This window comes from Ambystoma mexicanum, chromosome 6p, assembly GCF_040938575.1.
Source record: "Ambystoma mexicanum isolate Mex_15411 chromosome 6p, UKY_AmexF1_1, whole genome shotgun sequence".
Classification (NCBI taxonomy): domain Eukaryota; kingdom Metazoa; phylum Chordata; class Amphibia; order Caudata; family Ambystomatidae; genus Ambystoma; species Ambystoma mexicanum.
Genome location: NC_090935.1, coordinates 1040960918 through 1040987675, shown reverse-complemented (window position 1 = coordinate 1040987675; position 26758 = coordinate 1040960918).

The following is a 26758-nucleotide window of genomic DNA, read 5'->3' as shown; positions in this document are numbered from 1 at the left end:
TGCCGCCCTGACCAGAATGGCCAATGGGTTCGGTGGATTGAGCCAAGGGAGTGGCAGGTGGAGGGATGACCAAAGGCCTGACTCGTGTCAGTGGCAGCTGGGTGCCCACTAATGGACCCTGCGCAGCAACATCAGCTGTGGCAGGGTCATTGACCGCAACGGTCCTGGTTGGCAGACTCACAACCGGGGTGCTGTTGGGTGCATCTGCCCCTGCACTTGCCAACACCCGGCTGTTCGGGGCAGCAGATGACATGACTGCCCCAGGGACACGTGTCTTGGTCTGAGCAGCCCGGCCTGCCCCTATGGTTTCCCCCCTGGCCTGTTGGAGATCTACCAAGGGCTCTTCAAGTGCCAACGCAGCCTGCGCTGGCAGACCCTGAGCCTGGGTGGCGGTGTCCACAGCTGCACCTGCAGCTACCACTACCCTTGGGCCCATGGCAGTCGATGGAACGGACTGCCGGGTCGAACGGGTGCCAGTGCCAGATGAAGGAGCTGCATGCCCCGGAACCACAGGGGGTGGTGGCATGACTGCACAAACACATGGCACAACATTGTGCTCAAGTGGCGCATCCCTGCCTCTTCCCCCTCTGTGGCCGCCCTGGACACCCTGGAGTCCCCCTACTCCCTGGTCACCACGGCCAAGTCCCCGACCACGCCCGCTACGAGGAGGACGCCCAGCTGAGGCGCCCCTCACCTTTGGTGGCCTCCCAACCATGGCACTGATGTAGAAGTGCTGGCACAGATGGAGTGGTGCCAATGGGAGGTGTAAACCACAATTGACCTGGGCAATTGGGGTGAAGGGGGTGGGAAGCAAGATGTTAACAGCCCCCCTGCACCTGCAAGGCTGTATGTGACCCCGGTGATGTGGTGACGGCTCATGCAACGCTCAGGCACCCCAAAACTGCAGTAAAACCGTGCATGCAACCCGGCAGCCTATGTGCGTGGATTCAACCTCCCGCAGTACGCAGTGGCACCCAGTAACACGAATAACGCGTACGCGTGGGACATGCAGGCTACTATGACATTGAAAATGGGTGCGATACACAGGGGCACCCGCAGTGGGAAAAAGAGCGTGTGCGACTCACCGTCTGACTAGCGCGATGCAGAAAAACATGCGTAGCCAATACCCCCGCCAAAAGAAGAGATACGTCCTTGATAGCTGTGAAGTTTTGATGGCGCGCGAAACAACAGGAAGCAGCAACACACGTCGGTCTCCACGAAAGGCACGTACAGCAAACTGCTGGGCCTGCTCACCTTTAACCCGTGCTGAGGGAAACGCACACGCGCATCACGTCACTTACGCGCATGGGCCCTTTCCTCGTATTACACGCGGACGTGCAGTTTTCCACGCGCGCTTAGGCGCATGGGCCCTTTCCTCTTATTACACGCGGACGTGCAGTTTTTCACGCGCGCTTACACGCATGGGCCCTTTCCTCGTATTACACGCGGACGTGCAGTTTTTACGCGCGCTTACGCGCATGGGCCCTTTCCTCGTATTACACACGGACGTGCAGTATTTCACACGCGCTGAAATGCCCATGCACGCCTGTACGCGTCATGTTACAGGGGTGCTTGCGCTTGAGGGGCCTTCTGTCCAATGAAAATGCATATGCGTGCAGACGCGCTTACGCGCTAAGGGCCTTTCCTCGAATTACACGCTGACGTGCAGATTTTTCACGTGCCAAATCACTCCGTATCAAGCTGGCCACACGTAAGCACACGGAAGACCACGCTCCTGCCCAGAAGGCTGAACTACTGCCCCCCAGAGCCCTGAGCACGCTCCCACCTGCCATCTGCTGCTGCCTGACTGCCTGCTGCCCATGTACCCTGCCATTTGCTGCCTGCACATCAGCCAGGGGTGCTGTTGCTGTGACCACCCCTGCTGGAACCGAAGACTCCCGACTGGGATTCCATCGCTCCACAGCCCAGCCCCAGGACCCAGTTGCCCACCCACTCCTGCCTCTGTGGTTGTCATGTCGGGGCAAACACCATCTGAGACCACTGACAACCCCCAGCCAGAGAGGCAGAGGGGCACCAGCTTCAGTGCCACCGAAGTTGGTGTCCTGGTGGAGCAAGTCCTGAGGCAGTATGATGCCCTCTTCGGAAGTTCCCGCGCCGACAAGGAAGGACGAACTCAGATCTGGACTGACATCGTGACTGCCTTCAACGCGGAGGGGGTGGTAGTCCGCGACTAACAACATTTCAAGAAGCGCTGGGAGGACTTCAAGTCCAGGACCCTGAACAAGGCCCGGCGCCTCTTGAAGGCAGCGGATGCCAAGGGGCGCCGGGGCCACTTGTCGGAAAAACAGATGAGGGTCCTGGAACGCATATCCCCAGCGCTCCACGTCCAGGTCCTTGAGAGGCAGATCCGTCTGGAGTCGAGCGGAAAGTGTACATGCATCCTGATTGTGAGATGTGCGTGTGGTCATTTTTCAGTAGTGTGCAGGTTGCACATCTGTTTGAATGGGGTCGAGTATGGGTGGGGGTGTACAGGGCCGTGGGGCTAACACATGCGAGGGCTGGAATGTGTGAGACATGGATGGTGCTTGTGTGTGTAGGCTTGCATGCCAAATGCAGTTGTGTGGGCACACATGTTTGGATGAATGTGTATGTAAGTAGACATGTACGTGATGTCACGCATGTATGTTGTTTTCGGCAGCATGTATCAGCACTGTGTACATGTGCATGTGTGTGTATTTGACAAGGGTGCAACAGTGATGCAACATGGATGCATGTGATAGCGGTATGTGGAAGCCTGATCGGCAGATGTGACATGGATGCCCATCTGAACACTGCGACACTTGGCAGAGGTGTACACATGCATGCAAGTGTGGTGGTGTGTGTACATGTGTGGTGCACTTCCTGTGTTGCATGTGATGTCTGGCTCACCTTTGCCTGCTCATGCTGTTGTATGTGTATGGATGGTGCTGGCAGTTGCGATATGGCTCTGGTATGGCTCATGTGTGCGAGTTGAAATGACATGTGTGTTGGGGATTGTGATGACATGTCTGAGGTTTGCCAATGCCACTCATGTACAACTGTCATGTGTGTATGTGTCCATTGTACAGTGCCCTGATGCCTGTGTTTTATTTCTCCCTGTCTGCAGCGTCAACTGATGAAGAGGGCGGAGAAGGTGCTGTGAAGCACACCGGCGGGGATCCCACCGCCAGCCGGAGACGCAAGGCCCGGCTCCCCTCCCATGTTTTCATCTCGTCGGGGAGTGAGGAGTCCGGTGCCGCATCCCAGGCCGCAGCTGACGGGGGGAGGTCCAAGAGGCGGAGGTTGGAGTTGGACTCCTCGGCAGCAGATGGGGCAGCTGGGACCCCACAGGGCCCAACAGGGGAAGATGGCACGGAGTCATCCAGGTTGGTGGGGGGTTTGGTGGAGGAGGAGGCCGTGCAAGCACCAGAGATGGGGTCTGGAGGTGGGGATCCCACTGGTGCTAGTGGTGCAGTGCAGGACCAGGGACAGGAGGCAGCACAGGCCGCCGCGGAGGTGCCTGTGTGCAATCCTTTCCCTGATCCTGTCCCTGCATCATCTTGCACCAGCAGGGATGTCTACGTCCAGACCCGTTTTCAGGCAGGGGATGAGCTCACATCAACTGGCCTTCCTCTGCCTGCGGACTTGACTTTCCTGGTCCGGGTTGACCCTGTCCTGACTGGTGTGGCGTTGCGTCAACGGGCCATGCGAGGTGACCTGCAGTCTTTTCATGAGGAGACTGCACGTCATCTCGAATGGCTCGTTGACCACGTCAGCCTGCTGGGACAGGTCACCCAGGCCGGATTCCTCCGTTTGCTGGGGCTTGCTACGACCCCCTCCTCAACTGAACCAACTACGCGCCAGTCGTCCTCCGTGCAATCTTCCCACTCATCAGTCACCTGTGTGCCCTGTGGAGCTGCCTCTGACGGTGCGGCCAGGCTGGTGGAGGAGGCATCCCTGCCACAGTCGGGAGTCGGACGTCCAGCAGGGGTGGCCAACTCAACGACTGCACCCCAGCTGGCGGAGGATGTGCAGGCAGCAGGAGGCAGTGCACGGGCAGAGGCACAGCAGCAGCAGCAACGTGGTGGAAGCCATGAAGGCTCGGGGCCTTCAACATCGGAGGGGCAGGCATCGGCCGGAGGGCAGGAGGACCCAGGACAGAGAGTGTCTTCCGTGTGGCAGCGTTTGGGCCACGCCATAGATGCGGAGCGGCAGCGGGCAGAAGAGGCACGGCTCACAATGGTCAGGACGGAGAACTCCATGCGGAGGGCCCTGAGGCGGGCCGAGTGCCTCGAGGCAATCCGCAGGGGTTTGGAGGTGGACACGGCGACGGCCCTGCGGACCCTCGGGGCCATGGAGGAGGACCGCCTCCGGGACATTGAGCAGGAGTTCGATGATGCCCTGGCCCGGGACATCCACAAGTGAGCCGTCAAACTAGCCCCTTGCCCTTGTATATAGTTATGTAGGTAGTGTTAGGTTTCATTTTTTTTAAAATTTATTTTGGACCTTTCGGACATTGGCCACATTTTTGTATATAGTTTATTTTATTAGTTAGTGTAGTTAGATAGGTTTCCTTTCTTTTGTTGGGATAATGGACCCTGGCTTGTTTCCATGTACATAGTTCACTGTTGGATTGTATTTTTCTTTCACATTTTAACCATGGAGCAATGGCTTTCTTTTTTATTTCCCATTGGATTTTGTTTTGTGGACAGTGAATTTGGACACCACTACTTTGGAATTTGATTTTTGGTTTTGCTTTTTTTTCACGGACATGCTTCTTTTCATTTTTGTACATTCACATTTCTGTTTCTTTATTTTTGATTATATTTATGTTTCCTTTAATACATATTTTTTTAGTGAACTTCAATGTGTGGTATCTCATTGGTTTCATGCATTTCATGATATGGGTTTTGAGATTCACTGACACCCATTGGGTGTAGGTGAGGGAAATGTGTTTGTTTCGGAACTTGCAATTGGTGTTCTGTGATGTAATTGCCAATTATGAGTGGGTGGATGCAATACTCTGGTGGGTGTTTTGCATTTGGAGGCTGACCATAGGGACCAGGGATCTAGATTGTGATGACATGTTGGCTGGGGAACATGAGTTGGACATGGGTGGGGGCCTGCTGGCAGGTGCCCCACAGTGCTGGGGGGGGTGGTGGTGGGAGACATGGGTGGGGGCCTGGTGGAGGGTGCCCCTGCACTGCTGGGGGGTGGGGGTGGTTTGGAACATGAGTTGGACATGGGTGGGGGCCTGCTGGCAGGAGCCCCACAGTGATGGGGGGTGGGGGGTGGGAGACATGGGTGGGGGCATGGTGGAGGGTGCCCCGGCACTGCTGGAGGGTAGGGGGGGTGGGAGACATGGGTGGGGGCCTGGTGGAGGGTGCCCCTGCACTGCTGGGGGGTGGGAGGGGTGGGAGCCATGGGTGGGGGCCTGGTGGAGGGTGCCCCTGCACTGCTGGGGGGTAGGGATGTGGGAGACATGGGTGGGGCCTGGTGCAGGGTGCCCCTGCACTGCTGGGGGGTGGGGGGGTGGGAGACATGGGTGGGGGCCTGCTGGCAGGTGCCCCACAGTGCTGGGGGGTGGGGGGGTGGTAGACATGGGTGGGGGCCTGGTGGAGGGTTCCCCTGCACTGCTGGGGGGTGGGGGGTGGGAGACATGGGTGGGGGCCTGCTGGCAGGTGCCCCACAGTGTTGGGGGGTGGGGGTGGTGGGGAACATGAGTTGGACATGGGTGGGGGCCTGCTGGCAGGTGCCCCACAGTGCTGGGGGGTGGGGGTGGTGGGGAACATGAGTTGGACAGGGGTGGGGGCCTGCTGGCAGGTGCCCCACAGTGCTGGGGGTGGGGGTGGTAGGGAACATGAGTTGGACATGGGTGGGGGCCTGCTGGCAGGTGCCCCACAGTGCTGGGGGGTGGGGGTGGTGGGGAACATGAGTTGGACATGGATGGGGGCCTGCTGGCAGGAGCCCCACAGTGTTGGGGGGTGGGGGGGTGGGGAACATGAGTTGGACATGGGTGGGGGCCTGCTGGCAGGTGCCCCACAGTGCTTGGGGAACATGAGTTGGACATGGGTGGGGGCCTGCTGGCAGGTGCCCCACAGTGCTGGAGGGTGTGGGGGGTTTTGAACATGAGTTGGACATGGGTGGGGGCCTGCTGGCAGGTGCCCCACAGTGCTGGGGGGTGGGGGGGTGGGGCACATGAGTGGACATGGGTGGGGGCCTGCTGGCAGGTGCCCCACAGTGCTGGGGGGGGTGGTGGTGGAAGACATGGGTGGGGGCCTGGTGGAGGGTGCCCCTGCACTGCTGGGGGGTGGGGGGGTGGGAGACATGGGTGGGGGCCTGCTGGCAGGTGCCCCACAGTGCTGGGGGTGGGGGGGTGATAGACATGGGTGGGGGCCTGGTGGAGGGTGCCCCTACACTGCTGGGGGGTGGGGGGGTGGGAGACATGGGTGGGGGCCTGGTGGAGGGTGCCCCTGCACTGCTGGGGGGTGGGGGGTTGGGAGACATGGGTGGGGGCCTGGTGGAGGGTGCCCCTGCACTGCTGGGGGGAGGGGGGGTGGTAGACATGGGTGGGGGCCTGCTGGCAGGAGCCCCACAGTGCTGGGGGGTGGGGGTGTGGGAGACATGGGTGGGGGCCTGGTGGAGGGTGCCCCTGCACTGCTGGGGGGTGCGGGGGTGAGAGTGTTAGGGAGAATTCTCTGTTTAGGCTGAATTTCCTAACCTAGTGAGTCCCCCAGCAGCTTTGCTGGATTTCTGGAGTTTGTTTTTTCCATCCTGCCAAGAGTGAGACTCTTTTTCTCCCACTCTTGGACATAAATGTGTGTAATTCCTTTGAAGGTCAATGTGTTCTATGGGCTATGGGGTCTTTTACTCCATAGGGTCTCATGTGTTTTTCTATGTGTGTTACACCGCACCCTACGTGCCGTAACACGGGGGCGTCCTAGCGGACCTCCGTCATAGACTCCATACCCGGGGACTGACTACCGTCTCCCCGGGCATGTACAGTCACCATTGGCTTTACTAGACCTAAATTTACTAACAGAACTAGTACCAACCATCTTATTGTGGACGTACTAGTAGGGGTAATTTGATTACCCCTGGATCTGTTATTCGAGGGGGCACTGTCCCGTCCCCCCTTGTCGAGTTTTGGCTGGTGGCAGTGGAAACTACTTGTTATGTTCGACCCCGGTTATAACCCTATGGGATTCGTCCCATTGTCGGAGATTGATACTTTTTCTCGTTAATCTCTAACGTACCACCGATCTACTTATCTTAAATAAGTTTGTCGGATGGTATTTTCTGCCAGAACTCGGTTTGTAAAATGGCGTCTGTGTTCGTCTCTGTGACTCCTAAACCAAAGGTCGAGCCCTTTGTCCCACTTTTGGCGGGCTCTGTACAGAGCCCCTCCAAAAGTGGTGGCATTCTGTCTGGGTTACCACAGGGGTGTGGGAGGGGGTTTAGGCACCCTGGACCGAGTTGCCTTGCCAACCCCGGTCGCACTCTGGAGTGATTGGCCCAAGTGGTGAGCCTCCCCGCTCACCACTTAGCATGTGTTGATTGACAGCTAGGCTGAATGAATGGGGGTTGTCTGCATAAAAGCAGGGCTTTTGGGACTGGATCTTTAGAAGTCGCCACAGGACCTAAGAATCCGACGAGGGTAACGCTGAGCCGACCTGCACGACGACACCTCCGGTGGTGCCCTGCGGAACCGACTCACCACTTCCCGACGACAGAGGAGATCTCCCTGCCGGAGAGTCTCTTCCCCTGGCTGGTGGGAACAACCAGTCCCCTTTGCTTTTAATTCGCCTCAGGACGTAGTGGTTGAATTGCCCGTGCAGAGCACCTTGGCAACCGGATAGCCACTACCCCTGTACCGCGACCAAAAGGTGGTGCCTTGTGACGGAGCACTCCGCGGATGGTCTCTTCCCTGGTGGTGCACCGGACTTCACTTTTCTTCGACGACGAGATCATCTATACTCTTGGCAAAGACCCGACGTGCATCCACCACCAGGAACAACTGCCCCTGCCGTGCCCTCCACAACAAGGTACCGTGTCCGCCTGGCTTCCCTTTCGATCGGTTCGAGAGAGGTGTCTTAATCCTCTCCTTTCCGTTGGGTCGCCTTCAAGCTTTTCTCATTCTTTGTTCTGAACTGGTTCAATCTGCCGATAACAATTTGCTACAAAGACTTGAATGCATCTCCACTAAGAGACTTTTGGGACATCGCGCCTTGCCTCTCTCCGAGTGGGCCTGGCCTCTGAACTTTATGATCTATTGTGATTCTTGCCTTCCTGCCTTGCATTTTATCCGCGAAGGATTGAACTGTGTTGATTTCATAACCTGCCTACCTTTTTCTCTCCCGTCCTAACTAATATTCGAGTGTCATCTAGGTTGAGGTATACACCTTTGTCTGAAAATAAGTGATACCAGTAGAACCTAGAGTTGTCGAAGTATTGCTAGGGGGATTGATCGTTTTCCTCTTCGTAGAGTAATTGTGATTGATTTGTTTGCGGTGATAGTCTCATAGTGTTTTTATAGATGTTCCGTTATAAATAAATGCCTTAATATCTTTACACTAAGTCTCGTTTCGTGTTTGCTTGCCTTACTTTGAAGAATTGCCCTATCTTGTATACTCCACATACTGCTTAACTCTTCTTGAGGGAAGTCTGACTGCTCAGCCACAGCTACCAACAGTGAATCTGTGTGGTGCAGACTGCTACCAAGTGGGTTTACTGCCAACACCTGTAGTCCTAAATCTTTTGCAGTGGTCCCAGAGGGAACTGCACAGGTTTCCGCCTAACACTGGTGTACAGCGGTGGGATTTGTGTCGAGTATACAGTTTAGAGTGCTTTTCGACACTTTAGGATAACTAACCAAAAAACTTAGCACTAGAAAGCAACTTTCAGAAACATGTCTACGATGGGAACTTACAGTCAAGAATCCTTGTCAGGTGAAAATACTGAGAGTTTGCGAGCTCTCTGTAGACAAGAGAATCTTCCTGTAAGAGGCAAGAAGTTAGAACTAATTGAGAGATTGCTGGCGAACCAAAGTCTGGGTACTGGTTCAGAGGAACCAATCTCTCCAGCAAATGTAGATAACAGTGATGGTGTTGATCTAAATCATAATTCTGATGATAGCGATGAAGAGGCTGACGAGGACGGAGAGGCTAACGAAACTGTCTCCCCCGCCCCTCTACCTGCCTTACCAGCTGTGCCTACGGGGCCCATACCAGGTCCCACCAGTAACCCTGCTTATTTTGAACTTGAAAAAATGAAGCTCGAATTAGAATACAAACGGTTCTTGGCTCAATCTGAACGAAACCAAGAGCTTGAGTTCAGACGGATGAATGCCCAGGCTGAGCAGAAGCAAGCTGAGTTAAGACTCAGGGAAATAGAACTTAATCATGAGTTAGAGATGAAAAAGTTGTCTATGGAAAATGCTTCTCTCTCCTCTGGTTCCTCTAGGAGCTCCAGTCCCAAAAGACCCCGGATGCCGAAGGAATTAGTGGGTATGTATGAACCGAGATTGGATGTGTTGGATTGGTTGAAACTGTTTGAGTACAATCATGGGCTCCAGGACATCACCGGGAATGCTTTGCTTCCCTGGTTGTTCTCTAGGCTCCCTCCTGTTGCGACTGACGTGGTAATGGAATTGGGGGAGGCGGATAAGACGGATTACGAAAGTGTGAAACTAGCTTTGATAGCTAGATTCGGGAAGACCCCTTCCCAGTATTTTAAGAGGTTTAGAACCCTCAAAAAGCATGATGGTACCCCTTGGCTACCTGGGTGAGTGAAGGGTTGAAAAACTTAGAGGGATGGATTAAGGGTTACAAAGTGAACACTTATGAGGGTATGAGGAATCTTTTTATGTTGGAGTCTATTTATGATGCCTGTTCTCCTGAGCTCAGACAGCACTTGGCTGATTAGAAGGAATTGGATTCCCGGAAGCTAGCTAGGGCTACTGACTTATGGGTTGCCAACCGGGCTACTCATAAGGATTCTGGGGCAACTCAGAAAAAGGATGAGGGAAAACAGCCTAACAAAGACTCAAAAGAGAATTCTAATACCTCCCAACCCAAAGAGGGCCCCAAACAACAAAATCACCAGGGTAGACCCCAGGGAAAACCACAACAGAATAGTGTCCCTTCTGGCCATAAACCAGAAGGAGGTCAGAACAAGCCACCATTCCAGAGAGCATTTGGAACATGCTATCTCTGTGGGGCAACTGACCATATCAAAGGAGATCCAAAATGTAAGGGTAAACCTACTGGGATCAGCACAGTCTCCTTAGCCTTCACTCCTGAGGAGGAAGTCCAAATGACTAGTGCTCACTTTGAAGTCTTTGCTGAAGAACCTTGGGTTCTTCAAGCAAGTGTATCAGTAGATTCGATGGATCTGGTTAGTAATCAGAATAGGAGTGTGTACGACTCTATACCCGAAAACTCTAAATGTTATTATGTGGACAGTGTTCTTGTCAATGGCCAGGATACCCCTGCCAGGCGAGACTCTGGGGCCAGCAGAACAGTAGTGGACGAAAGCTTTTTCAGGCCTGAGGATGTTGCTAAGGCACCCAAAGGTCCCGCTAAAATGTCTGGAGGCCCTGTCCAAATGGTTCCAATTCTACCAGCCCTCATTCAGTGTAATGACATGACAGTGTTGATTCCTGTTAGTGTTCAGACTGAGGTGCCTGGGAGAGTCCTGTTGGGGAATGATCTAAAAACTCTAGGAGTAGTATCCAGTACCCCCACGCCTCCCAGTATGGAGACCCAGAACCAAACCAAATTGGCTAGAGAGGCCACCTTCAGGAACCACTCTAAGCCTGTGGGAACCTCTACTGAGAACCCCACTACAAGCCCTGGTGTCGGTAAGTTGACCTCTGACCCAGGCACATTTCAGGCTAACATGTTAGGGAAATGGGAGCCCCAACCAAGCTCCATCATTTTCCCCCCAGTTATAGAGTCTGTGACTCCCCCTGCTTCTGAGGAAGAGGTGGATAGACCTACTGGAACCCTAACTAGGCCTAAGAGAACTGGTAATTCTCAGTGCTGGTGGAAAACCAGAAAAGAAAAGTCTAAGGCCAAAAACCTTCAGACTGTTGGACCTTCCACAGAAGACTCCAACCCAATTCCTAGACTTAAGGGGGAAACTCCTAAAGTAGGTAAGGTAAGATCCCAGAGGAAGGAGAAGCATGTACCTTGCTTATCTCCATCCCCTCCAACGAAGAGGCCTAAAACTCAACCTTCTCTCAACAGAGAGGCAGGGAAGACCTCTGGAGGCCCCACTAGATTTAAGGAGTTTCTTTATAAGGACTCCTTCAAAAAGCCTATCATAGGTTCAGTAGTTGTCTCAACTTCTGAGGGACTGGTCAACCAGATCCCCTATAATTTTAAAAAGACAGATGTCTCTCAAAGGGTTTGTAGGTCATATAGCTTACAAAGGAAAACCTTTGATTTAACCATAGAACATAGGTCAAGGTGTCACCACCAAAATGCTGATGGTCTCTCTAGGATGTATGTCATCGACTAGAGGTATGAGATTTATCCAGGAGTGGATTAAATCCTCCTGTCCCTTAGTCTGGGGGGGGCGAGTGTTAGGGAAAATTCTCTGTTTAGGCTGAATTTCCTAACCTAGTGAGTCCCCCAGCAGCTTTGCTGGATTTCTGGAGTTTGTTTTTTCCATCCTGCCAAGAGTGAGACTCTTTTTCTCCCACTCTTGGACATGAATGTGTGTAATTCCTTTGAAGGTCAATGTGTTCTATGGGCTATGGGGTCTTTTACTCCATAGGGTCTCATGTGTTTTTCTATGTGTGTTACACCGCACCCTACGTTCCGTAACATAGGGGCGTCCTAGCGGACCTCCGTCATAGACTCCATACCCGGGGACTGACTACCGTCTCCCCGGGCATGTAAAGTCACCATTGGCTTTACTAGACCTAAATTTACTAACAGAACTAGTACCAACCATCTTATTGTGGACGTATTAGTAGGGGAAATTCGATTACCCCTGGATCTGTTATTCGAGGGGGCACTGTCCCGTCCCCCCTCGTCGAGTTTTGGCTTGTGGCAGTGGAAACTACTTGTTATGTTCGACCCCGGACATAACCCTATGGGATTCGTCCCATTGTCGGAGATTGATACTTTTTCTCGTTAATCTCTAACGTACCACTGATCTACTTATCTTAAATAAGTTTGTCGGATGGTATTTTATGCCAGAACTCGGTTTGTAAAATGGCATCTGTGTTCGTCTCTGTGACTCCTAAACCAAAGGTCGAGCCCTTTGTCCCACTTTTGGCGGGCTCTGTACAGAGCCCCTCCAAAAGTGGTGCCATTCTGTCTGGGTTACCACAGGGGTGTGGGAGGGGGTTTAGGCACCCTGGACCGAGTTGCCTTGCCAACCCCGGTCGCTCTCTGGAGTGATTGGCCCAAGTGGTGAGCCTCCCCGCTCACCACTTAGCATGTGTTGATTGACAGCTAGGCTGAATGAATGGGGGTTGTCTGCATAAAAGCAGGGCTTTTGGGACTGGATCTTTAGAAGTCGCCACAGGACCTAAGAATCCGACGAGGGTAACGCTGAGCCGACCTGCACGACGACACCTCCGGTGGAGCCCTGCGGAACCGACTCACCACTTCCGGACGACAGAGGAGATCTCCCTGCCGGAGAGTCTCTTCCCCTGGCTGGTGGGAACAACCAGTCCCCTTTGCTTTTTATTCGCCTCAGGACGCAGTGGTCGAATTGCCCGTGCAGAGCACCTCGGCAACCGGATAGCCACTACCCCTGTACCGCGACCAAAAGGTGGTGCCTTTTGACGGAGCACTCCGCGGCTGGTCTCTTCCCTGGTGGTGCACCAGACTTCACTTTTCTTCGACGACGAGATCATCTCTACTCTTGGCAAAGACCCGACGTGCATCCACCACCAGGAACAACTGCCCCCGCCGGAGCTGCCCTCCACAACAAGGAACTGTGTCCGCCTGGCTTCCCTTTCGATCGGTTTGAGAGAGGTGTCTTAATCCTCTCCTTTCCGTTGGGTCGCCTTCAAGCTTTTCTCATTCTTTGTTCTGAACTGGTTCAATCTGCCGATAACAATTTGCTACAAAGACTTGAATGCATCTCCACTAAGAGACTTTTGGGACATCGCGCCTTGCCTCTCTCCTTGTGGGCCTGGCCTCTGAACTTTATGATCTATTGTGATTCTTGCCTTCCTGCCTTGCATTTTATCCGCGAAGGATTGAACTGTGTTGATTTCATAACCTGCCTACCTTTTTCTCTCCCGTCCTAACTAATATTCGAGTGTCATGTAGGTTGAGGTATACACCTCTGTCTGAAAATAAGTGGTACCAGTAGAACCTAGAGTTGTCGAAGTATTGCTAGGGGGATTGATCGTTTTCCTCTTCGTAGAGTAATTGTGATTGATTTGTTTGCGGTGATAGTCTCATAGTGTTTTTATAGATGTTCCGTTATAAATAAATGCCTTAATATCTTTACACTAAGTCTCGTTGCGTGTTTGCTTGCCTTACTGTGAAGAATCGCCCTATCTTGTATACTCCACATACTGCTTAACTCTTCTTGAGGGAAGTCTGACTGCTCAGCCACAGCTGCCAACAGTGAATCTGTGTGGTGCAGACTGCTACCAAGTGGGTTTACTGCCAACACCTGTAGTCCTAAATCTTTTGCAGTGGTCCCAGAGGGAACTGCACAGGTTTCCGCCTAACAGGGAGACATGGGTGGGGGCCTGCTGGCAGGTGCCCCACAGTTCTGGGGGGTGGGGGTGGTGGGGAACATGAGTTGGACATGGGTGGGGGCCTGCTGGCAGTTGCCCCACAGTGCTGGGGGGTGGGGGTGGTGGGGAACATGAGTTGGACATGGGTTGGGGCCTGCTGGCAGGTGCCCCACAGTGCTGGGGGGTGGGGGTGGTGGGGAACATGAGTTGGACATGGGTGGGGGCCTGCTGGCAGGTGCCCCACAGTGCTGGGGGGTGGGCGGGTGGGGAACATGAGTTGGACATGGGTGGGGGCCTGCTGGCAGGTGCCCCACAGTGCTGGGGGGTGGGGGTGGTGGGGAACATGAGTTGGACATGGGTGGGGGCCTGCTGGCAGGTGCCCCACAGTGCTGGGGGGTGGGGAGGGGGGTGGGGAACATGAGTTGGACATGGGTGGGGGCCTGCTGGCAGGTGCCCCACAGTGCTGGGGGGTGCGGGTGGTGGGGAACATGAGTTGGACATGGGTGGGGGCCTGCTGGCAGGTGCCCCACAGTGCTGGGGGGTGGGGGGGGTGGGGAACATGAGTTGGACATGGGTGGGGGCCTGCTGGCAGGTGCCCCACAGTGCTGGGGGGTGGGGGGGTAGGGAACATGAGTTGGACATGGGTGGGGGCCTGCTGGCAGGTGCCCCACAGTGCTGGGGGGTGGTGGTGGGAGACATGGGTGGGGGCCTGGTGGAGGGTGCCCCTGCACTGCTGGGGGGTGGGGGGTGGGAGACATGGGTGGAGGCCTGCTGGCAGGTGCCCCACAGTGCTGGGGGGTGGGGGGGGAGACATGGGTGGGGGCCTGGTGGAGGGTGCCCCTGCACTGCTGGGGGGTGGGGGGTGGGAGACATGGGTGGGGGCCTGCTGGCAGGTGCCCCACAGTGCTGGGGGGGTGGGGAACATGAGTTGGATATGGGTGGGGGCCTGCTGGCAGGTGCCCCACAGTGCTGGGGGGTGGGGGGAGTGGGGAACATGAGTTGGACATGGGTGGGGGCCTGCTGGCAGGTGCCCCACAGTGCTGGGGGGTGGGGGGTGGGAGACATGGGTGGGGGCCTGGTGGAGGGTGCCCCTGTACTGCTGGGGGGTGGGGGGTGGGAGACATGGGTGGGGGACTGCTGGCAGGTGCCCCACAGTGCTGGGGGGTGGGGGTGGTGGGGAACATGAGTTGGACATGGGGGGGGGGCTGCTGGCAGGTGCCCCACAGTGCTGGGGGGTGGGGGTGGTGGGGAACATGAGTTGGACATGGGTGGGGGCCTGCTGGCAGGTGCCCCACAGTGCTGGGGGGTGGGGGGGTGGGCAACATGAGTTGGACATGGGTGGGGGCCTGCTGGCAGGTGCCCCACAGTGCTGGGGGGTGGGGGTGGTGGGGAACATGAATTGGACATGGGTGGGGGCCTGCTGGCAGGTGCCCCACAGTGCTGGGGGGGTGGGGTGGTGGGGAACATGCGTTGGACATGGGTGGGGGCCTGCTGGCAGGTGCCCCACAGTGCTGGGGGGCGGGGGGTGGGGAACATGAGTTGGACATGGGTGGGGGCCTGCTGGCAGGTGCCCCACAGTGCTGGGGGGTGGGGGTGGTGGGGAACATGAGTTGGACATGGGTGGGGGCCTGCTGGCAGGTGCCCCACAGTGCTGGGGGGTGGGGGGATGGGGAACATAACATGGACATTGGTGGGGGCCTGCTGGCAGGTGCCCCACAGTGCTGGGGGGGTGGTGGTGGGAGACATGGGTGGGGGCCTGGTGGAGGGTGCCCCCGCACTGCTGGGGGGTGGGGGGGTGGGGAACATGAGTTGGACATGGGTGGGGGCCTGCTGGCAGGTGCCCCACAGTGCTGGGGGTGGGGGGTGGGGAACATGAATTGGACATGGGTGGGGGCCTGCTGGCAGGTGCCCCACAGTGCTGGGGGGTGGGGGTGGTGGGGAACATGAGTTGGACATGGGTGGGGGCCTGCTGGCAGGTGCCCCACAGTGCTGGGGGGTGGGGGGGTGGGGAACATGAATTGGACATGGGTGGGGGCCTGCTGGCAGGTGCCCCACAGTGCTGGGGGGTGGGGGTGGTGGGGAACATGAGTTGGTCATGGGTGGGGGCCTGCTGGCAGGTGCCCCACAGTGCTGGGGGGTGGGGGGATGGGGAACATGAGTTGGACATGGGTGGGGGCCTGCTGGCAGGTGCCCCACAGTGCTGGGGGGTGGGGGGGTGGGGAACATGAGTTGGACATGGGTGGGGGCCTGCAGGCAGGTGCCCCACAGTGCTGGGGGGGTGCTGGTGGGAGACATGGGTGGGGGCCTGGTGGAGAGTGCCCCTGCACTGCTGGGGGTGTGGGGGTGGGAGACATGGGTGGGGGCCTGCTGGCAGGTGCCCCACAGTGCTGGGGGGTGGGGGTGGTGGGGAACATGAGTTGGACATAGGTGGGGGCCTGCTGGCAGGTGCCCCACAGTGCTTGGGGAACATGAGTTGGACATGGGTGGGGGCCTGCTGGCAGGTGCCCCACAGTGCTGGGGGGTGGGGGGGGTGGGAGACATGGGTGGGGGCCTGGTGGAGGGTGCCCCTGGTGGCTGGGGGTGCAGGGGGACATGCGTTGGTGGGCAGTAGTGCAAGTTGACATGTGGGTTGGCTGGGAGGCATGGCCATGGTGGATGGGGTGCCTGCAGGACATGTGCAGGGTAGGCCCCTGTGGTGTGAGCCACCTGAAGGGGCCGTGGAGGGTGTAGAGGGAACACCTGGGAGGACCCACACGTGCAATTAACGTGTGGTGCTCCCCGCACACCCCGGTAATACAGGTACCCTGATGGAATCGCGTGTGGAACTTCCCGCGCACCCCTGGAATACACGTACCCTGATGATGTCGCGTGTGATACTTCCCCCGCACCCCGAAGTACACGTACCCTGATGAGATCGCGTGTGGAACTTCCCGCGCACCCCTGATATACATGTACCCTGCTGATGTCGCTTGTGAAACTTCCCCCGCACCCCGAAATACACGTACCTTGCTGAAATTGCGTGTGGAACTTCCCGTGCACCCCTGGAATACGCGTACGCGGCTCGCACGGGGCCAATCGCGTGTGGAACTTCCCACGCACCCCTGAAATACACGTACCCTGCTGGAATCGCGTGTGGAACTTCCCGTGCACCCCTGATATACACGTACCCTGCGGATGTTGCGTGTGAAACTTCCCCCGCACCCCGAAATACACGTACCCTGCTGAAAACGCGTGTGGAACTTCCCGCGCACCCCTGGAATACACGTACCCTGCTCGCACGGGCCCAATCGCGTGTGGAACTATCCCGCACACCCCTGAAATACATGTACCCTGCTCGCACGGGCCCAATCGTGTGTGGAACTTCCCACGCACCCCTGAAATACACGTACCCTGCTGTAATTGCGTGTGGAACTTCCCGCGCACCCCTGAAATACACGTACCCTGCGGCAATCGCGTGTGGAACTTCCCGCGCACCCCTGAAATATGCGTACCCTGCTCGCACGGGGCCAATCACGTAAGGTACTTCCCGCGCACCCCAGTGATACACGTAGCCCGCTTGCCGTGCTGGTACAGGGTTAGCGCAGCCCTTTGCGCTGGATTGGGAATTTTGATGGCTTTTCCCTGCGCGAGAGGCGTACTTGGGGGCGTAACTGGCGCTGCTGCAGGGTCGCTGCGCCACTGTGCGCCACGGCTGGTTTTGGTGGCTGGAATCCATGAATACGCTGTGCGCGGAAATGGATTTTAGCGCACGCGGCTGGCGCAGGGATTCGCACGCGCACACTGTGCGCCAGCCGCGTGCGCCACTTTTGTGCGAAATTCTATGAATTACCCTGATAGTGTTTTCTACTTCTGTCATAGCTAATTCTGCCTCATTTGGTATTAGTGGCTGTCCCAGTGGTTCTTGGCTTTCTGTTACAGAAGGTTGAATACTGTCGGGAGTGTCTTTATCTAGTTGGGCCTGTAGTTCTTCTTCGTGTTGCTGTTCGTTGTGCAACATTGTTTTGTACTGTGTAAAGTTTACATCAGTTATAGTGCTTTCTTTTGCTTTGAAAGCATCTTCATAGGAGTCATAGTTATCTAGTATCTCTTCTTCTTTTCTCCATGGTTTAAAGAGTTGTAGTAGGGACATGTAATATAGTTCTTTATGTTGAGGAGATTTTAATGACAATTTGATATGATTAATTAAACTTGGTTTGGTAAGTTTTACTAAGCTGCCTTCACAATTTGTCACTCTGTATCTACCTTTTTTTCATCAGGTTTTATATTATTTTTGTATGTGAATTTTTGGGCTATGTGGTATAGACACATGGTTTCCAAAGTGGTACTTCTATCTGGGTAGTATGGGTCTAGTAAAATTTATTTTCAAAATGTCTTGGCTGTTGGGATTATTTTTGGCTATTGTTTCTATGTCATTGTATGATTTGAGAACTCTTTTTCTAGATTTAGCAGGACCAAGACCTAGCCATATTATATTTTCAGATTTTCCATACAAAGCAGTACCGGTTAAATGATCTGCAGCTTCATAGCAGCCAAATTCTCTATGGGAGAACATTTTTATGCCCAAGCTGTACAATTTTTGAGACATAGATTGTCTGATGTTAGGTCATTCCAGAGGTCTTGAAGCTCTGTTCTTTCTGCTTTGATTAAGTAGGCTGTAACATATTGTGCAACTGTAGTGGAGTTGTCTGCAATGTACTGCACATCTATGTTTGCATTCCAAAATAGGGCAATGATTGGATTGTAATCATTGATATATTTTGCGTCTTCTGTTCTTTTTATGTAATATGTGTTTTTAGGTGATTTACCTTTAACACGATGTCTAACTGAGGACATAAAGTTGTTCACTTCACCTGTTTCTGTAACTGGTCTAGGGAAATCAAAGCAGCATTTGGTGTAGTATTTGCCTTTGTTTTTGTATTTGCAACGACAATATTTGCCACATTTGTGTCTTTGAAATTGTACAATTTGTGCATGAAGATCACTATTTGTTGTATCTGATGGAATTTCACAAGTGACATATTTTTTGATAAACTGTAAAACAGTGGTATCACTGTCTTGACCAAATTTAGGAGCATCTTTAATCCATAATAGCATGTGGATATGTGGTGCTCCTCTGGCTTGGTATTCTTTTGTCCAAAAGAGGTGTTGCACTTCTCCTAGGGGAGGAACAGTTTTATTACAAATAAAGTGTAGCATAGCAATGAAGCGATGATGGAAATATCTTGAAACATTAACAGGATCTAGAGAGCAAAGTTCTCCATGTGTTAGTATATCTATGTTTGTTTTGTTTTTGTTTGATATGCTTAGGAAATCATGTAAATCTACCCATGCATATTCTGCACAACATAATGTAACAAACCAAGTGGGTGGGCCAAGGTTTCTTATCATACAACGTACATCTCTGTGACGTCGGAACCAATACTCTTTAGTACCACGCATGTTTGCTAACAGATTTGTAATGCTTGATTTTAAAACTTCATCTTTTTCTTGCACTTTTTGTAGTAATTGCATAGCTGACATATTTTGAAAGTGGATACCTGATTTCAATGTGTGTACAACTTCGTAACATAGAGTTGCTAGTTCACTTTGAAAGAATTGGTAGAATATGTATTCCACATTTTGTCTAAATCTGGGATCTTCAGAATGCATTCGTAATGAGCGGTATTCTGATGCTGTTATCTGAATAGGTCTATCATCGTACCCTCCTCCTTTGCCAGTAGGAAAGAGTAGAGGAAAAGCACGTGCTTCTATACTTTTTTCCCATATGCTGATTGGTGATCCTTTGTTTTGTCGTATTTGGCATGTTTCTAGTGCATCACCTATGGTGTCATTAGAGTGTAATGGATGAATTGTATAATAATCTAAAATGTTGGATACTGTAGCAGGATCTAGAAGTTCAAATTGACCAGTTTCTGGTGACTCTTGAATTATTTCAGTTGTTTCCCTTAAGTTTTCTTCAATATTTATTTCTTTGTAGCATTCATTATTATCTTTTAGATATTACAAGGCTTGTCTAACTTTATGAAAGTCTACAAGTTGTTGCCAAATGTATTTGTCTTTTGTAGGTACACCATTTACTACGACAATTAAAGATTGCTCTGTTGGACGTTGAACTCCCAGAGTGTGCACATTTTCTTTTAGATCTAATGGTAAATAAACTACTTTGCCATGAATGCCTTTCACCAATTCAGAGGGAGGAAATTTTGCTGTTTATGGTTGAAGGCGTATTATTGCATGAAATGGGTGATAATGATGCTCTCACATAAATTCAGTTGTTACAGGGGTTTTGGTAATGGGACAAATTCCAAATTATTTGTGATAGCACGTGAAGGAGTCTGATTGTTGTCAAGTTTTGTAGTACAGTAACTGCAAAGTATTAAGGGCTCAGTTATTTCATATTTGTTTAGAGCTATAAGATAGAGAGCTAATTCAAACCATTTGGAATCTTCATTGTTTTCTATTTTGTATGTTACATCTATAGTTTTTATGTTACTTTTATAAAATGTTCTGCTGCAACACACACACACATATGGTTTGGTATTTCAGCAGATGTACTTTTACATTTTAATATTTCTTTTTAGTATGTGTGTAGTAGAAGATTGTCATCTGTACATTTCTTGCTAGTTTGTTGTACACCTACTGTATTTTGTAAGTGGCTTTCTCTTCCAACATATTTTTTCTGGATATGCTCTATTTTTTCCAGTAGGTCTTTGGCTGTACCATGTAGAAGAGTGTTATTTAAATTGGCTAGTTCTAAAGCAGGACTTTTAGCATAGTACAGTTTATAGACTAGATTTCTTATAGTTGAATGATGTGTGTATATCATTTTGATATGATGGAAGGTGCTTTTGCAAATGAGTCCTGAAATGCAGGCCAATGAATGTCCTTGTAGTCCTGTGTATTTGCGTACTCGACAGGTATCCATATTTTACAGCCGTTTCATTTTGATTTTGTCTTTCCCTTTCACATATTGATTGATGAACTGTGGTAAAGATTTGAAAGATTTTTTGGCAATGTTACACATTGACGTGCATGGCCATTTGTATACTGGACGTTCTGGTTCAGTCGAATGGAGAGTTGATACTGAGGTTTCTGGGGACATTTTTGTAAGCAGTATTTCTTGTTCATTATGGTATTATTAATTTTTTCATAACCTCGTCCACTGCTATGTATGGCAAATGTGTTTGTACGATTTCTTTGTATGCTTCTTCATTAAAATATGGTTCTGTGCTTGTGGTGTGACTCCGTTCACCTCCACATATATTTAAGAAGTTATTTTTGTTGACATTCCTTTTGTTGAGAAGTCTTTTTTGTAATTTAGTAGTTAGTTTTGTTAGTGGTTTCATTCTGTTTAACACTAAAATAAATAACTTTCTTTTGAGAAGGGTTGCACTGTCTATCAAAGCTTCTAATATTAATTTTCTACGGTAGGTTTTAATGGTTGTGCATGATTTGTCTCCTGTTTTTATAAGATTCTGAAGGACTCTTTGGTGGAACATTTTTGATAAAATACTTTTTTTGGTATGGTTACTTGCCACTATATCAAGAGTTATAGGAGCAGTTTTAGCAGTAGTGGTAGCTGCATTCTTGTTAATCATTTTTTGTTTTCTTTTACATTTTGATAGTGGAGGCAAAGTTTCTGTACTGGAAGATTGTTTTGTTTTGCTAAATGACTGTATGAGCTGTTTTGTTTGAACTTTTTGTACAAACTCTGCTTGAGATGGATGCTTATTTTGGACACTTTTATTTTCATTTGCTCTATTTCTGCATTGCTTTCTACGCACTTGGTTTATGGTAGGCATTCTGGTGTCTGTTGAAACAAAAAAAGAAGGTATGGGTTGGGCTGTTGTGCAATGTATGTGTGCCTTCTGCATGAGTGTCTGAGTATGATGGTAAAGATGTATGTGGTGGTTTGTAATTGTACATTGGACAGCCTACAATTAGTTGGGAAGTCTATTCTTCTATATGTGTGTTACTAGACTGCGGTTCTGCTGACAGTAGAAAGTGAGCTAGTGGTGAGGAGAAGCACTGATAGTAAATCTAATGGTATAACATTAAAACAGTTCTTTGTTTTGTAATACTAACATTCAAGGGGTTGAGTTATGTTATTTGTGTTAAAAAACAGGGATTTGTTTGTCATTCTGCCTGCTAATCGCTGTTTAATAAATGTAGATTTGTGAGCAGAATGGTGCACAAATCGTCATTTTCATGGTGCACAAATTATATGAATCAACCAAGCAACAAAACATTAAGTATAGCAATTAAACTGAAGGGGAGAAGGAGAGTAGTGCAGTAGAACTGAGAGGGAGGGGTGGGGAAGAGGAGGAGGAGGGATACAGATGGGATGAAAGGTGAGAATGGGGTGAAGGGAAAGGGGAGGGAGATGATCTAGGAGATAAAGCAACAGGGGAGAGGGGAAAGAAGGGGGGAGGGGTTTCATGACAGGGAATGGAGAAGGAGAGATTTGAGGAAAGTGTGGAATGAGGAAAAGGTAGAAATAGAGTGGAGTGAGAGTGGTAAGGAGTGCCGGTGCAGAAGGGCTAGGAGATGGAAGGAGTGGAAACGGGATGTGGCACAAGGGGAAGGAGGAACAGTGAGAAAGAAGGAAGTGGTCAGCAGAGCGAAGAGAGTGGGGGAGTGTAAAAAGAGAGAAGGGAGGAGAGATAAGTGGGAGCAAGACCGTGGAGATATTTAAAGTCTAGGCAGAGAAATTAAGGTCATATTGTACTTACGTTTGTTTTGTGGAATGAGCAAGTTTCTTTGGAGTTGTTGTTTGAAGTTAAGATGCTGCTGTTTTCCAGGAGAATGGTCTTCACTGCAATTGTAAAAGAAAGAAGTTACTAATTGTGTGTGTTTATAGCACTGATGTTAATTGAGACGTTGATTTTTATTCTTTTCTATTAGTATTCTTGTTTGAACATAGTGTATGCATGTAGTTTCATTTGACTATGTGCAGCATTTATATTGTATGTACAATATTTTAGTTCAACATGCTTTGCAAATGGGTAGTATATTAACTGTATGGAAGTCACTTAGTTTTGTACAGCTGTGTTATAGGGTGTTAGGAGAAAGAAGAAATAATGGTATATTTATTTTGCAATTTTTATAAGGTAAATGGCAGAAACTGTATAGAAAAGCATGGAATGTAGGCATTTGTGAAGATGTGGGTAATAGAACACAAGGATGTGTTTTACAGATAGTGGTGTTGTTGCAATAGGGAGCTTTTCAATGATAGTGTCTATGTGTGTGAGTGTATGAAGATTCATGACCTTTTACTTGCTGTGTGTAATTTTGTAATACACTACTAAGTGTTTTTCCACAATTATATTGTTATTTGTTCCATCTTCTAATATTATATTTTTTTAGAAAGCTGTGTGTGTAAAAAAAAAAAAGATATCAGACAGGTTTGGAAATGACAGTTGATTATAGCAGATGGGAAAAATGACAGTAAGTTCATTTTAAAGGTTAAATAGGTTAAGTTGCAGTTACTCTGTTTATATGCTTTTATAAGAGTGAGTTGTACATGTCCTGTGCAGAAAATATGCATACCTGTAGTTTGTATTCATGCATGTGGATATGCATGCAGCTGCAAGTAGAAATTTTGGAGACTTGTAGAGTAGTTTTTGTAGTAGGTGCTTTCCAATGATATGAGACTTGTACTCCGAGTGATCAACAGTACTTTTGAAGTGCTGAACTCTGATGATGGAGTTAGATGTAGAGGTCTTGGGTATGATTGGTGGATGGTTGTGTGACTGGTTAGCTGTATCCAATGAGGGAATGGCACAGAGAGTGAAGTGGAAAATGGTGGAAGGGCTGCCCAAGTTACGATATGTCCGCGGATATGGAGGTAGTCCGCGGACATCGCGTATTACATAGGGGGGGTTTGGGGTGGAGAGGCATGCAAATGAGAATGAGCAGAGCAAGGGATTGGTCAGTACAGTTTACTGGGTGTGTTGTGTAAGGAGAGAGTTTGCCAGAAAGTATTTTTCCTGAGAGAATAACAGTTAGCTATGGCTGTGTGTTTCAGAAAACAGATTATCTGGAATTTGGGAGGTTCATGGATACATTGGTTGAAGGTGCATGCAGAATGCTGTGGAATAGCTGCAGTTCTTGGATTCTCTCATGTGGAAGAACACTGGCATGGAGTGTGTGGAATGAAGTGGTTGGACTTGGTACCTCTCTGTGCTACTTTGGAGACACAGTGTCATCCAGACATAATTATAATTCATTGTGGAGGGAACAGTTTGGGACATGTGTCAGGAATTTCTTTGCCATTTGCAATGAAAGAAGGACTTGGGAAGGTCATGGACTTGTTTCCAAATTCCCAAGTAATTATTTCTCATATTGCGCATAGACAAATATGGCTGCATTCTTCTTCGTTTGGTCCACAAATTGAGAAAGCGAGGCGGAATGTTAATAAGGCTGTTTGTGCCTTTCTAAGAGATGTTGGCATGTCTTCTTTTCACAATGAAAATATTATGTTTCGTAGCACATACATTTTTCGCAGAGATGGAGTCCATCTTACTTATGCTGGTAATCAGATTTTTATGAGAAATGTACAAAATACATTGCAACCTTTTGTGCAAATACAGCCATCCATTTTGCAGTAGGTGTTGACTATTCTAAGTTTTTTAAACACAAAATAAACCACCAAAAGGCTCTTTTCAGAGCCACCACTTCTTCCCAGAGAAAAGTGCAATCTGACAGAGCATTCTCTACTTTGCTGATGGAAAGCAGCAGCAAGAGCAGAAAAATCTGGAAGATTACCAGCAAAGTAGAGAATGCTCTGTCAGATAGCCAGAAGCACAATGAGGATGAGCTCTGGGGTGTGGCCTTTTATAGGGGTGCGTGTGTGCGCTTCCCGGACACCCGTGCTGTCTGCAGACAGATCGAACACCCAAAAAAAGTATGTAGGAAGTCAGGGACATAGTCTGGGACATGTGCTATGGTGATTTTTTACTATAAAATACTGTGGATTGCCTGGGGACCCGGACAGTGTCCGCAATTCAGGACAGTCGTTTGGCGTGGGTGCGGTCACATGATGACATCACAAACACGTCTGCGAAGGGAACGGGTGTCCGCAGGACACCAAATGTACGGGAACGTCTGCGCGCATGCACACGGGTGTTCTACGTACAGTGTTCGGGTCCTGAAACTAATTAAAAGTGCGACACGATGGAGACGGACAGTTACGGACTGGGGAGATGTTCGTTGGACAGTTACGGACAGGCGCAATGTTCGTAGGACGTATGGGTGTGGTGCGCATGTGCATAGATGTTCTACAGGCAGTGCGGACTGGTATAGTGTCCTTAGGACTCCTCCATTTTTGTTAATTACGGACAACCCGGACACTGCACATGTTCTTAGAACAGTTTCAACTTCCTTGCGGACAGTACGGACGGGTAGAGTGTCCTTAGGACACCTCCATTTTGGTTAATTACGGACAAACCCGGACACCGAGCGTGTTCTGAGAACATTTTCAACTTGCTTGCGGACAGGACGGACGGGAATAGAGTTCTTAGGACACCCCCATTTTGGTTAATTATGGACATTCCAGACAGTCGCGCTGCGCTGTCTGCGGACATCTTAACTGCCTTTAAAAAAAAAAGTAAGACACAAAGGACTGAATTAAAACATCTAATTTTTTTAAATGATATATAAATATAACATTTATGCAAGAGAGGGGGAAGCAGAAACTGCCACAAACACAGGGGAATTGGGGGTTTGAAGAGGATGGATGGGAGGAGATGAAGGGATGGAAGTCTCATCATAACGTTTTTCTTGGTGGGGAAGGTTTGGGGATAGTTGACTGGGACATGGAGAAGGGGAACAGGTGCATGTGCGACAATGATATTTACTTTTTTCTTTTATGTGGTCCTCCACAAAATGTTTCAAAACATTGAAACTTTCCATTAGCATGTCAATGTTTTCTTCCATGCTGTGTAGAGTATGTTCTAAGGTGTCTTTAGGTTTATTATTCTCAATGTTTGTATGGTCTACGGAAAAAAAAATGTTAAGTACATATAAAGTTATGATTATTCATTTGCTTATATAGAGAAGTGTCTACCATTAGCATCGCTATCTTCAGTCATTTCCTCACGTGGAAAATTTTCCTCAAGCTATTCCAAAGTACTGGCCATTTCTGTGTAAAAAAATAATATATTATTTTTAGTGTAACTAATACAGAACGTTTAGAAATATATAAGAAAAATGAAGTTTACTTACTAGCTTCTGGTAAATTGTGTTCTTACTGATGTGTACGTCTGCTGTTGCTCCTAGCTGTGCAGTTTCTGTGAGGTAATTATGCTGGTGGCATATCTTTTTTGTTTTGGTATATTCCATTTTAGTACTTATGGTATTTAAATGGTTGGTTGATGTGTTACATATATAGGTTCCACTTCTTATTTATTATTACATATAATATGTTTATACGCTGCTTTTTGAACTTGTTCAGTGTTTATATGGCATGATAGAACAATTTAAGTTACCCCCTGAGTTTTTGGGTAGTGTTGCTGCTGTCCTTGTCCGTCCGCGGACATACACACAGACCCCGACATCAAAATCACTAGTAGGGGGGTCAGTATGTTCTATGTTACATGTATATAAAGTTGGGGAATCCTAGTAAACATCTATCAAATTCACACTATGAAAATGTATATTCAGTAAAAAAAACTTTGATAAAGGGAGGTTATGGTTAAGTTGTGCTATGAAAGACCTATGAAAGTCAGTAAAAAAAACTTTGATAAAGGGAGGTTATGGTTAAGTTGTGCTATGAAAGACCTATCAAATTCAGTGAAAAAACTTTGTTAAAGGGACGTTATGGTTCCAAGTAAAACCAAAAACCCCCTGAAATTCGCCAGTTATGGTAAGCTAAGCAACCATAACTCGCGCCACCACCGTGCACTGCTAAGACGAACACCCAGGACATCAAAGATGACATCACAAATGTAATTGATGACATTACTGATGACATCACATGTCTGGCTCCCCCTTTTTTTCCTTTACTGACATATCTAGGCCACATGGTTTTGTTCAGGAACTAAAAACTGAAAAAGGTACTATATT